This window comes from Oreochromis niloticus, linkage group LG16 (genome assembly GCF_001858045.2).
Source record: "Oreochromis niloticus isolate F11D_XX linkage group LG16, O_niloticus_UMD_NMBU, whole genome shotgun sequence".
Lineage (NCBI taxonomy): Eukaryota > Metazoa > Chordata > Actinopteri > Cichliformes > Cichlidae > Oreochromis > Oreochromis niloticus.
The window spans coordinates 19068300-19080722 of record NC_031987.2 but is presented as its reverse complement, the minus strand read 5'-3'; positions in this window follow the sequence as shown (position 1 = coordinate 19080722).

Below are 12423 nucleotides of genomic sequence, written 5' to 3'. Positions count from 1 at the left end.
CAAGATTTATGGTTTTGCCTGACGTGGCAAGATTCAAACATGTATGAAACATTATTTTGACATCGTTAGTATTACATCAGTTCAGGTTTAACACATTCATGTCTTTATTTTTTGCAGTCTCTCCCACAGAAGTGAACATTACAGTGATTTCAGAGGGCTCATTTGAGTATTTGACAGAAGCCAACCCAAGTGCAAACTTTATCTGGAGCAGGTAATGTAATTTGGACAGTTTTTACATATTCATTTCAATGCTGAGAGAGACAGACAAGTTATTTACCAAGTCATTTAAATTTGTTTTAGTGGTGTTGGCAGTGAATTTTGGAAAATAAGCTACAAACTATGATATCAGTTGAGAACTCAGTGTAAACACTTTAATCAGAAGGAAGGAAGAATTAAACTTTAGCTGATGGGTGTTTCCAGAAGCAAAAAATAATTTTCCGCATATTCTGTTTGTTATGAAAACATGCATAACATGGATGCAGCAAGTATATGCAACAAGGAAAAAGGAATCTTCCCATTGAACTTTTTTGTGATTTCCTTCCTCTTTGGGGCTAAAAGAGGCACCACAAACACAATATATCAATAGAAGCACAGGCTGTTCTCTATTTAGCTCAAACAAGTCAAAAATTATAGACCAATGGACAAATGTTCATTACAGAGGACATAAATGAACAGGGTGGTTCTCAGGAGGATATGACAGAAAATTGCCGTTTTGGACTTTATGCACTTTTTCATATTTTCATATCTTTCATTTCATATTTTAGTGAAATATGCACAAGTATCACCTAATGAGTGTTTACCGAAATTGTAATCAAGGTCATATATTTTGCTTTATGGGCACTTCACAAGAATCACTACTCATTCTGGAGTACTGGCCAGACTTAAATGAAATTAGATTAATTGGTCTTGGATATGAGTGTCTGGAGGCCTCCTTGACTGCTCAGTGGATTTGAATTCTTGTGAGTTTCTGCAACAAAGACAACCAGTGCCACCAGAACTTATCACTTTGGTTTTCCACTTCAACATCACATTAACCTATAATGAGTGATGGATTATGAGCTTCCTTATCAATTCTCATTGGGTCTGCTTTGAGAATCACGACCAGCTCTAAGCAGCATCTCAAAGACACTACATTCATGCAGATTAAATCAAATTGCATGCTGTGTGGTCAAATTTTTGTACATGTTGGAGGTATTTCTCCTCTTTGTTGTGATCAGCATTGGAGTCGTTACTCAAAAAACTGTATTGCATATTTTGCACAGAAGACTTTTCTCAAAAGTAATCCTGTACGGTACTTAATTACTCCCAGGAGAAAGTAATTTGCTACAAAATTTGTAACATTACTTTTGCATTTTTGCTCTTCCTCCTCCATACCTGCTTCATGTCCTTGGGGCCGGGGCTGTTGTTCCCTAAACACACTATTAGACATAAGCCCACTCATGAACACAAGTGTACTAAAAGGTACTCACAGACACACACTGTCTTGGTCGGTTGCTGCCTCTAAACATGTCATGTGTTATTAATACTGTGTGCTGCTCAGTAAAATGTAATATTTACTATTACTTATGCATATGTTGGTTGTTGCTGTGGTTTCCCATCCGTGTTGTTTTTTGGTTTTCAGCAGGTGTTGAAGTAGATCCTCAATGTTCTCTCTCTCTCTCTCTCTGTCTCATCTATCTATCTATCTATCTATATAAAAAAAAATAATAATAATTCCCCGCTCGCCCCTGTGGGCGGTCAATCCTTCAAGCTCGGGTCCTCTACCAGAGGCCTGGGAGCTCGAGGGTCCTGCGCAGTATCTTAGCTGTTCCTAGGACTGCGCTCTTCTGGACAGAGATCTCCGATGTTGTTTCCGGGATCTGCTGGAGTCACTCGCCTAGCTTTGGAGTCACCGCACCTAGTGCTCCGATTACCACTGGGACCACCGTCACCTTCACCCTCCACATCTTCTCCAGCTCTTCTCTGAGCCCTTGGTATTTCTCGAGCTTCTCGTGTTCCTTATTCCTGATGTTGCTGTCATTCGGAACCGCTACATCGATCACTAGGGATGTCTTCTTCTGTTTGTCTACCACCACTATGTCCGGTTGGTTAGCCACCACCATTTTGTCCGTCTGTATCTGGAAGTCCCACGGGATCTTAGCTCGGTCATTCTCCATAACCCTTGGGGGCATCTCCCATTTTGACCTCGGGACTTCCAGGTTATACTAAGCACAGATGTTCCTGTACACTATGCCGGCCACTTGGTTATGGCGTTCCATGTATGCCTTGCCTGCTAGCATCTTGCACCCTGCTGTTATGTGCTGGATTGTCTCAGGGTCACCTTTACACAGCCTGCACCTGGGGTCTTGCCTGGTGTGATAGACCCCAGCCTCTATGGATCTTGTGCTCAGTGCTTGTTCCTGTGCTGCCATGATTAGTGCCTCTGTGCTGTCTTTCAGTCCAGCTTTGTCCAGCCACTGGTAGGATTTCTGGGTATCAGCCACCTCCGCTATCTGCCAGTGGTACATACCATGCAGGGGCCTGTCCTTCCATGATGGTTCCTCACCTTCCTCCTCTTTCTTGGGTTTCTGCTCCCTGAGGTATTCACTGAGCATGCTGTCAGTTGGGGCCATCTTCGTGATGTATTCGTGGATGTTCCTTGTCTCATCCTGGACTGTGGTGCTGACACTCACCAGTCCCTGGCCTCCTTCCTTCCGCTTAGCGTACAGCCTCAGGGTGCTGGACTTGGGGTGAAACCCTCCATGCATGGTAAGGAGCTTTCTTGTCTTGATGTCAGTGGCTTCTATCTCCTCCTTTGGCCAGCCTATTACCCCAGCAGGGTACCTGATCACGGGCAGGGCGTAGGTGTTGATAGCCCGGATCTTGTTCTTACCGTTCAGCTGACTCCTCAGGACTTGCCAGACCCTCTGCAGGTACTTGGTGGTTGCAGCTTTCCTAGCGGCCTCTTCATGTTTTCCATTCACCTGCACGATCCCCAGGTACTTGTAACTGTCCTCTATGTCTGCAATGTTGCCTTCTGGTAGTTCGATCCCTTCCCTACCTTCTCTCTCTTTGTTACCATCCAACTACACTTCTCCAGTCCGAACGACATTCCGATGTCATTATATCCTGGTGGTGTGGGTCAGTGAATCGATGCCTCGTTCACTCTTGGCATACAGCTTGATGTCATCCATGTACAGGAGGTGGCTGACAACTGCTCCATTCCGTAGTCGGTATCCATAGCCAGTCTTGTCAATGATCTCACTGAGGGGGTTAAGGCCTATGCAGAACAGCAGTGGGGACAGAGCATCTCCTTGGTAGATCCCGCACTTGATGGTGACTTGTGCTATGGGCTTTGAGTTGGCCTCTAGTGTTGTCCGCCACATCCCCATTGAGTTCCTGATGAAGGCTCTTTAGGGTCCTGTTGACCTTGTACAATTCTAGGCATTCCAATATCCAGCTGTGGGGCACTGAGTCATAGGCCTTCTTGTAATCAATCCAGGCAGTGAACAAGTTGGTCAGTCTGGTCTTGCAGTCTCAGCTGACTGCTCGGTCTACCAGTAGCTGGTGTTTTGCGCCTCTGGTATTCTTGCCCATCCCTTTCTGGGTTAGGGTTAGGGTTATGTATTGACCCATGTGCCTGTCATCCATGAGCTACCTGTCATATCTCTCTGGTGTACCTCCTCAAGCGGCTGGCCAAGGCTGTGAGTCGTTGCTTGGCAGTTTCCCCTATGGACTGCTTTCTGTACTTCTTGGGCACCTTCTTCATCGTGTCTTTCTGCAACTCCGATAGTTGGCTAACCTCCCTCCGTGCTACCTTGATCTTAGCCTCTAGCCTCCTTCTCCATGGATGGTACTGCCCCTTGTGGCTGTTCAACTTGTAGCCAAGCATTTCACTGATCACTGCTGCCATATTGTAGATCAGCTTGTTAGTTTCGGTAATCGTGGCTGTAGGTATCGTCCGTAGTGCTGCATTAACATCATCTAACATCAGCAGACCTTCTGAGGGTACTTCACGTAGTCTTGGTAACCGGCTACGGGGGATCCAGGTTTCAAGCTTGGCCATGATCCTATCTTTCAGGTCAGTTCCTCTTCAACGATCCTTCTCCTTGGTACCCAACCTCGGGTGGGGGTGATGATATCTCCCCCCTGACCTGGCGTCCTGGCTCCCCCTATGTTGTACCTGTGAGAGCAGTCCCTTCTTTCGAATGTTGGAACACTGAGCTACTAGTTGTTTTGCCGTCATTGTGGATGACGGACCTTGTTGATCCGGGTGACATCCGAGCTGGCATGCCTTCATATTTATCTGTCTCGCTCATGTCTGCGGTAGGCTCGCTTAGCGTAGGGGGTCTAGCCTTAGGACCCTTACTGGATATAGACGCCCCAGGTGGGAATCGAACTTGCGATCCTCTACTCCAAAGGCGTTTAGTCTGTCTAATGGACAGGACATTTCTTTCCCATGTCCTGTCCATTATAGCAAAGCTGGAAAGTAAATAAATGGCAGACAGAAATGAGGCTCTGTGAAAATGACTGAAAACGCTAGTGTGGACGTGGAGCGTTTTCAGACGAAAACGCAGTTTTCAAATCAATCCGGGCTAGTGTGGACGTAGTCTAAACAAGAGAGAAAGTGTGAAAATGTTCATGTCTATCTGAGAAAAGTGTATAAAGTGTGTAGTAAGGGGTTTTACAGCTGGCTATTTCGCGGATTTCAACTATCGCGGGTTATTTTTTGAACTCCAGCGATAAACGAGTGAAGCAATATGTAGGAGTTCCTATTGATTGTGTTTGCAATACTATTACAATGTCCAGAAATTTACATTTGCCTTTTGCTGTTTTTAATTATTGTTTACAAATTGGTAAAAAGTTCTTACATTTAGGTAGATCATTATCAATCTGAGGTATGTGGCTTAACCAAATTTGAATCCACGTTAGCCAGCCCTAACTATATGCTTTAGCAAAAAGGTAAGTTTTAAGCCTAATCCTAAAAGCAGAGAGGATGTCTGTCTCTTTTCACTGTGCAATACTTTTTGTTAATATCCAATAGTTAATATCCAATAGTGCAATAGACTTCAATACTTGAAATGTGCAATTCCCTTTCATTCTTATTCCTATTTATTCTATTTATTCCTTTTGTATACTCTTTATTTATATATGTCTCTGTATTTATATAAGTATATATGGTATATTTCTGCTCACATTCTGTTACTTCTGTCGGTGCTGTGCTATTGGAAACCGAATTTCCCGGAGGAACTCACCCGAGGGATTAATAAAGTTTTATCTAATCTAATCTAATCTAAGTCTCTCTTGGAAATGAGATTTTTAATCTCAATGAGATTTTTACCTGGATAAATAAAAATAAAGGACTAATAATTATAACTGATTCTGTAAAACTTCATTAAATATCTTCAGGATTTAAGCTCCATGTTGTAATTCTTTCACAGTAACAGTTAGTAAGAAAAGCATTATATTCATAAATCGACAGTGAAATTACAAACAACATGAATATTTTTGTTCACATGACAAAGCAGTTTTACTTGCCCTGTATATGTGATTACACATAAACTCTTTTCACATTAAACTGCACCAGTGTCACTCAGCAGTCCTTGGCTTCTCTGTCTGTACGTCGCTGCTGATCCATTACAAGTGAGAAATTCCTGGTAAATGCAGTGTTTGTGTGTTTAAATATTGATGTTTTCTTTTTTGCAGTAAGTAGCTCTAAAACTACATTAATTGATTTTTTTTCACTGCTTGAGACAGCAAACTCTTATTCTTCTTTCTACTGGTGTTAATCATGTGACATAACTGCGAGCTTAATGGACCCTGTGGTGAAACTGAAATGTTTTATTGTCTGGTATTAAAACTTGATACTGTTTGGCTGCATTTTATTGAATACTTGGATCAGTGCTCTCAAATCATTAAAACAAAAAAGAAGACATTTCTCGACATTTTATTCTCTTAAGTTGCAGGACTGTGATCACAGAGTTAGCAGGACTCTGCTTGTAGACACAAGGAGTGTGGTGTGAAACCTCACTAAAACTAAGATTGTCTTCAAAAAAGCAGAAATTAACATGTAAAGTGTGGTTTACTCTTGTATTTAGGTGAAAATGAAACAACACAAAATCCTGATGTGAGCAAGGAAAAAGGCTAATAATTCTTTTTTTTTTTTTTGGCTTCTGGCACAACTCACATTTTTCTCCCCTCTCTGTACATTTAATGTTTGAGACCCCTTAATAGCCTCTAGCAGTGTGAAGCATCTAACGCATATGGAAGTAAACACAGTCAGCTCTATGTGCATCTCCCATCAGGTGAGGATTTAGCTTTGCAGTTTGTCTAAATCTTTCTGGTTTTTGTTTCTGAATTTTGGATTTGAGGTTTTTTAGATGTGTCATTGTGAAGTTATTTTGTTTTCTTTTTCCGTGGACTTCTATAAAAGGGAATATAAAGGAACTTTAACGTCTAGACTTAGATTAAAACAGATGACTCACCCTATGAAGGTAATAAGCAATGCCCAAATGAGGTTTGAAATCCATTACTTCTCCCACCCTGTGAAAGGTTTTTCCAAGGTCATACCAAGTTCATTTCCTTTGTTTTTGTACCTTAAAACCTTTCAGTACAAGGAAGTTTTGAATGTGAAATATAAAAACTAAATGACAAAGAAGTCAGTTATGTGTACCCATTTGGGTTATTTATTTAGTTATTTTTATGTAAACTGGTGTTCTGCTGCCAGAATCATGATTTCCCTGAGGAAATCTTTCTCACTATTTTATTGAGAAAGAACAATAGATCATCTTAATCTTATTTTATTCTTCCTTCTTGTCTTTATGTAGGAGCATGCTCTGCTGCTTGGGCCTTATTTCTTGTTTTGCTTTCCCTGAATGTCACTGGGACGGCAGCATGGTGCTTTTATAAATCTGGACGCTTTCAAAGGTGCTCAGAACAATAACTTTGTATACACCTAATATGTAGCATAATATGTAGGACTTCAGATATAAAAGTAAATACATATAATGGACAGCTATGTCTGGGAATTTTTGGTAAGTTAAAAGAAAAAGACTGCAATTGTGCAGATTCTCAGGTTTAATTCAGTCAGTTGGTTGTTTTAGGGCTTGTTTTTTTACACAACTGTCAGTCAACCAATTAAATTTTAACAGTCACAAATATAATTGGTTAATTCCATCACAAATCTCTAAAAGCGGTTTTGTAAGTGAAATAGGTAAAAGGTATGGAAAAGATTGCAACTGTGACATTTACAACCTGGAAGCTCCCAACATGTGATCAAAGGAACTCTCAGTAAAAGTTAAACAAGCTGTATCAAAAAAAAAAAAATTATAATAATTAATCAAAGACAGTTGAGGAACATTGGGAATGGTGCATTCTTTGAAAACCAAAGTGTATAAAGATTAGGCTTTATATAAAATAAAAGGCAGACCAGTTCTGTAACAGCCTTCTTTGTACTGATGAAAAAGATGGAAAAACAAGGAGTACCAAAATTATGGGAAGAAAATGTATGGAAAAATGATCATAATTTGGATAAAGTACTACATCCTCTTTCATAAACAAAAACTAAATGAAGCCAGCTACAGTAAAGGATCACAAAGGAGGAAACTCATTATTTGAGGATATATGAGAGTTCAAATTTTCACTTGTTGCCTGCAAAGGATTCAACAAAGTATTCAATCAGCACAGTCTGTTTCATGATTGTTTATTTGTTAAATTATTTTTACATTTCAGCTGCAGATAATCCAGTATTTTATGTGCAAGCCTTGAATTAAAAGTAAGAGTCTGCAGTTGTGTTGCTGTACAATAATTTCCAGGCCCAACTTTTTGTTTTAATCATTTTAGGTTTTGTTGGAAGAATTTCTCAGCAAATGAAGCTGCAGATGGGAGAGCAGAGCAAGAACAGCAAGAAGTCAGTTGTTAGATTTGTATTGTTGGATGGTCATTTATGCTTAGAAATATCTACTCATATATGTTTAGAGTTGTATAATCAATGTCATGTTGGTAGAGGGTTGATCCTTAGTAGTCTGCAAAGACTTTGTGTGCATTCCAGAGTGTTCTGGCATTCACACCCTCATCCTGGGAGCATGGGAGAGGTCATACCTTCTCTTATTGTTTCATGGTAGGATAAACATATCTATATCTGTTTTAGTCTAAGTGCCTTTTGTTTAGATCAGGGGTGTCCAAAGTCCGGCCCGCAGGCCAACTGCGGCCCGCGGTCCATTTTTAATTGGCCCTCAAGTAATTTTATAAATAGAATAAAAAATGGCCCGCACTTCAACTTTTGGTTGAGTGTATTGCACTTCTTAGTTTTAACACTAGGGGGAGCTACTGATGATCAAGGCAGTTGCTCTACCAAAAAGGACAATCACAGAAATTTACCCTCAAGTTACTAAACATGGCAGAACCAAAGAAGCGAAAGGTAGAAAGTGAGTGCAGAAAATTTCAGACACGGTGGGAGAGTGAATATTTTTTCAAAGAATTAAAGGGGAAGTGTGTCTGTTTGATCTGCACTGAAACTGTGGCAGTTATGAAAGAGTATAATGTACGACGTCATTATGAAACCAAACATCAGGCCTATGCATCCTACACTGGTGCTGAGCGAGAGCAGAAATTAAAGCAAATGGTAGCTATCCTGCGGGGTCAGCAACAGTATTTTTTTCATGCTCAAAAGGTCCAGGAAAAGGCTCCAATAGCAGCTATGAGGTCGCCTAACTCATCGCAAGACATGGCAAGTCTTTTTCAGATGGAGACCTCATAAAACGTTGCTTCGTTAAAGTCACCGAAATAATGTGCCCGAAAAAAGTGCAGGACTTCAACAACGTCAGCATGTCCAGAAATACAGTTATGCGACGCACTGAAGACTTGTCAGCCAACATTAAACTGCAGCTGTCTGATAAAGCTGTGCTTTTGATTTTTACTCCATCGCATGCGATCCGAGCACTGATGCCACAGACACCACACAGCTGCTAATTTTTTTTTTGTGGGGAGTGGACGAGAGCAGGAGCAAAAATATATTCCACAGTACCCGTGTGTTAATATGCATGCATGTGCAGGTACACATGCTTCAAATATCAATAATGCGCATCAATTCTGTCACTACCTGCTTTTGCGCACCACTTTCTTATATGCGTTTTTCTTGTTAATACACAGAGTACACACCGCTGTGCACAGCGCACGCACACGCAAAGTCAGCTGATCTCATCTGATGCAGATCTGCTCCTTGATCAAGTGACATTTGTCCGGATTTTTGGCACGAGTGGCGATCAGCACCGCAGCTGGATGGCCCGATTTACATACCCAGCGCAGCTGATACTCACCAGACTAATTTACTAAAATTATATGCACTCCTGTTATTCAGTCCAGTTCAGTCTGATAATGTTGATAACCGTTTCAAACGAACGTTAATAGGTGTGTTGCTAAGTCTAAGAACTTAAATAACAAGCTTGAAATATACCCGTCCCATTTTCCCCCTTATTGTTTCTCTGTACTGTAAATCTTCTGTCCAAGAAGAAATCTGCTGCTGTTCTGAGAATGAGCTACCAAAGCTTTTTCTGAATAAATCAATAAAGATCCATTCATGGAAAGCTGTGATGAAGGCAGTTTTGTCTTTAATTATATTCAACAATATAACACATTTGACCACTTTTAAATGATTTTTCTAACTTTAATACACTACAGTTAAGGACACACACGCACACACACACACACACACACACACACACACACTTACACTTACACTACGCACAGGCAAGGTACTCTTTGTTTGTATGTATACGTCATATGTTAATGAACCTATGTATATTCATGTAACCTCAATAAAAGAGCAGTGTTGCGAGGGAGCAGACGAGAGCAACTGGGGTCAAGCGAAGGAACGGCGTTTGTCCAGTTGGTCTCCCTCGTATACGAGAATCATAAATAGCTCTGCTTGGTGTCTGATGCTTTTTGCTGTGTAATTGAATTGTCTTGAACGTTCCAGCGAATAGGGTTTAAGCTACAAACCTATCATCAGTAACAGCAAATTTGTTTCAATGTGTTTACAACAATGCTTCTCCTTTTGTCTGCTGGAACTTGTAGTTATTCATTCTGAATTATTTTTAACACCACCATAAATCAGCCAATTAAGCTGATGTTGAAACATTGTAACTTGTATCAAGTTGAATAGATGTTTGCAACATTATTAGAAGCTGAATACTTTTTATATATTCTGAAGTATCTGCCTCAGCATCCTCTGACAGCTGTGGGTGCAAATAATTGTCCACATCTGGACTGAAGGCTCCACCAGCGTGTTTCAGGGTCAGCTGGTAGATGAACACATGAACAGGTCGAGGTACTCGGTACTTTTATATTCCTGAATCCCTTTTGTTAAATCCATGGATGAATGTTTCTGTCTTGCTGTCACTATACTTTATATTTGCAGTAATTACAGTATTTTAAAAGCAAAACATTTTTAATTGACTCCCACTGTGCGACAGCATTTTGTGTGGCTTTAACTGCCTGTTCCTTTGTTTTCATGTGTAACAACTTTAATGGCACTTGAGAGCTGTGCTTGTGTTTCTATCAACAGTTTGAACTGCTTTCATCAGAAGCTGTATTAATGTAGTTACTGTAAATTCATTTGTTTATTTTTCCCCCACCTGAATATTATTATGTCCCTTCATTAAGGGTAACAATGTTAATGTTATGTTTTAAGTTTACAATCTTGTGCAAGGACACAAGTTCTGACGCATCAACCATTAATATGTAACAACAGATGTATTACCATTAAACCACAGAAGCCCATGCAGACAGCTCAATACAGCACTCAGAAAGCACAAACATTCACACCAGACAACTCCCTGAATGACGTAATCAGTCTGTCTGAGAGTGCACACAGACTGGGTGTTAACCCAACCAGTACGATTACACAATAGTGCATAATAGTGTAAATATACAGCCCTGCTATTGTCTGTACATGACAGTGAATGTACATGATTTGCTCTAATAATGCAAACATGCAAGTAAATTTAAAAACAAAACTTAATGGCTTATTGGGGAGTTTTGTGTTTTCTGTTTGATTTATTATTTGAGGGTGTTTTTTAATTCATTTTGAGAAAATCAAGGGTCTTCAAAGTGGCAACAGTTGCACAGGAGAAACTATGGTCCCCCGCATTAATCAGCACCTTAATGTGGTGGAGGGGTTTGTGTGCCCCAGTGAACCTAGAGCTATGATGTTGGGAGCAATTTGCCCCTGGTAGGATCCCCAGTTCAAATTGGTGATGGGTGAGGGGCCCCTCCTGGAGCCAGACTCAGGCCGTTTAACAATGCCCAAGTACGCCAGTACGTACTCGCGTGCTCGGTGAGTACGTACTCGCCGAGAACGCACGGGAGTACGTACCCGCCGAGAACGCGAGCACGGACTCGTGGGCCGTTTCTCAATTTTCAAGTACGCGAGCACGGACTCGTGATTTGTACAGTCGGAACACCAGCGTACATGATGATGTCACAGGTCCGGAGTTTTTACTGCCGTCCCCTCCTAATTTAACTGTGAGTAACATGTTATGAAGCTTAACTTTAATCACAGCCAAACCGGTTTACTCAGGAACAAATAAAACACTGAAATAAACCAAACATTAACATTTAGAAGTGATCTAAGTGACTTCTATATCATTTTTAACCTCAGTAGTGAAACCTCTAATAATAAAAATAGTGTACATGTACATACCTTAATAAAAACAAGCAGGTGAGATGTTAGAACGCTTTTATTTCTATTCTAGTGGACACTCAATACTATAGACAGCTGCTGGGGTTTCTTTAACCTGAGTAGTGAGAAATCCGCGAGCGGGGGGGACGGACGATGTGCCGGGAGTCCGCTGTTGAGTTTTGGACGAAATGCATTCTGGGATATATAGCTGTCCCAAGTCTACACCGATGCATGCTCGATAAAATGGGCGGATCGAGAACACATCCGGGACTTTTTCGCGTTCTCGGCGTGATGCGTACTTCGAATTGGAACAGTACTTGGTCTCCGACTGATGACGTATCACGAGTACACGAGAACGCAAGTACGCACAAGTACGCATATTGATAAACGCCCTCAGAGAAGAGGTTGGCTGGGAGCACCTCTGCCCTCTAAACTCTTTTGTTGTTGTTGTTGTATGTTTTTCACATTGAAGTGTTTCAAATCATCAAACAAATTTAAACAGTGGACAAAGATGACACAAAAAAACACAAAATGCAGTTTCTAAATTAAAGTCTCTTGTTTCTATCTTTCAGCTGAGGTCTGATCTTAGTGTTTCATGCTCTTTACAAAAAGTGTTTATTATTAAGCTAAGCAATTAACTTAAACCAATAACTGTTTGGGCCACCCTTAGCAGGAACATCTGTAATCAAGTCTTTGTGTTTCCTTGTGTTATTTTTGTCTAATATTAAAACTTGTTTGATGATCTTAAATATTTGATTGTGACA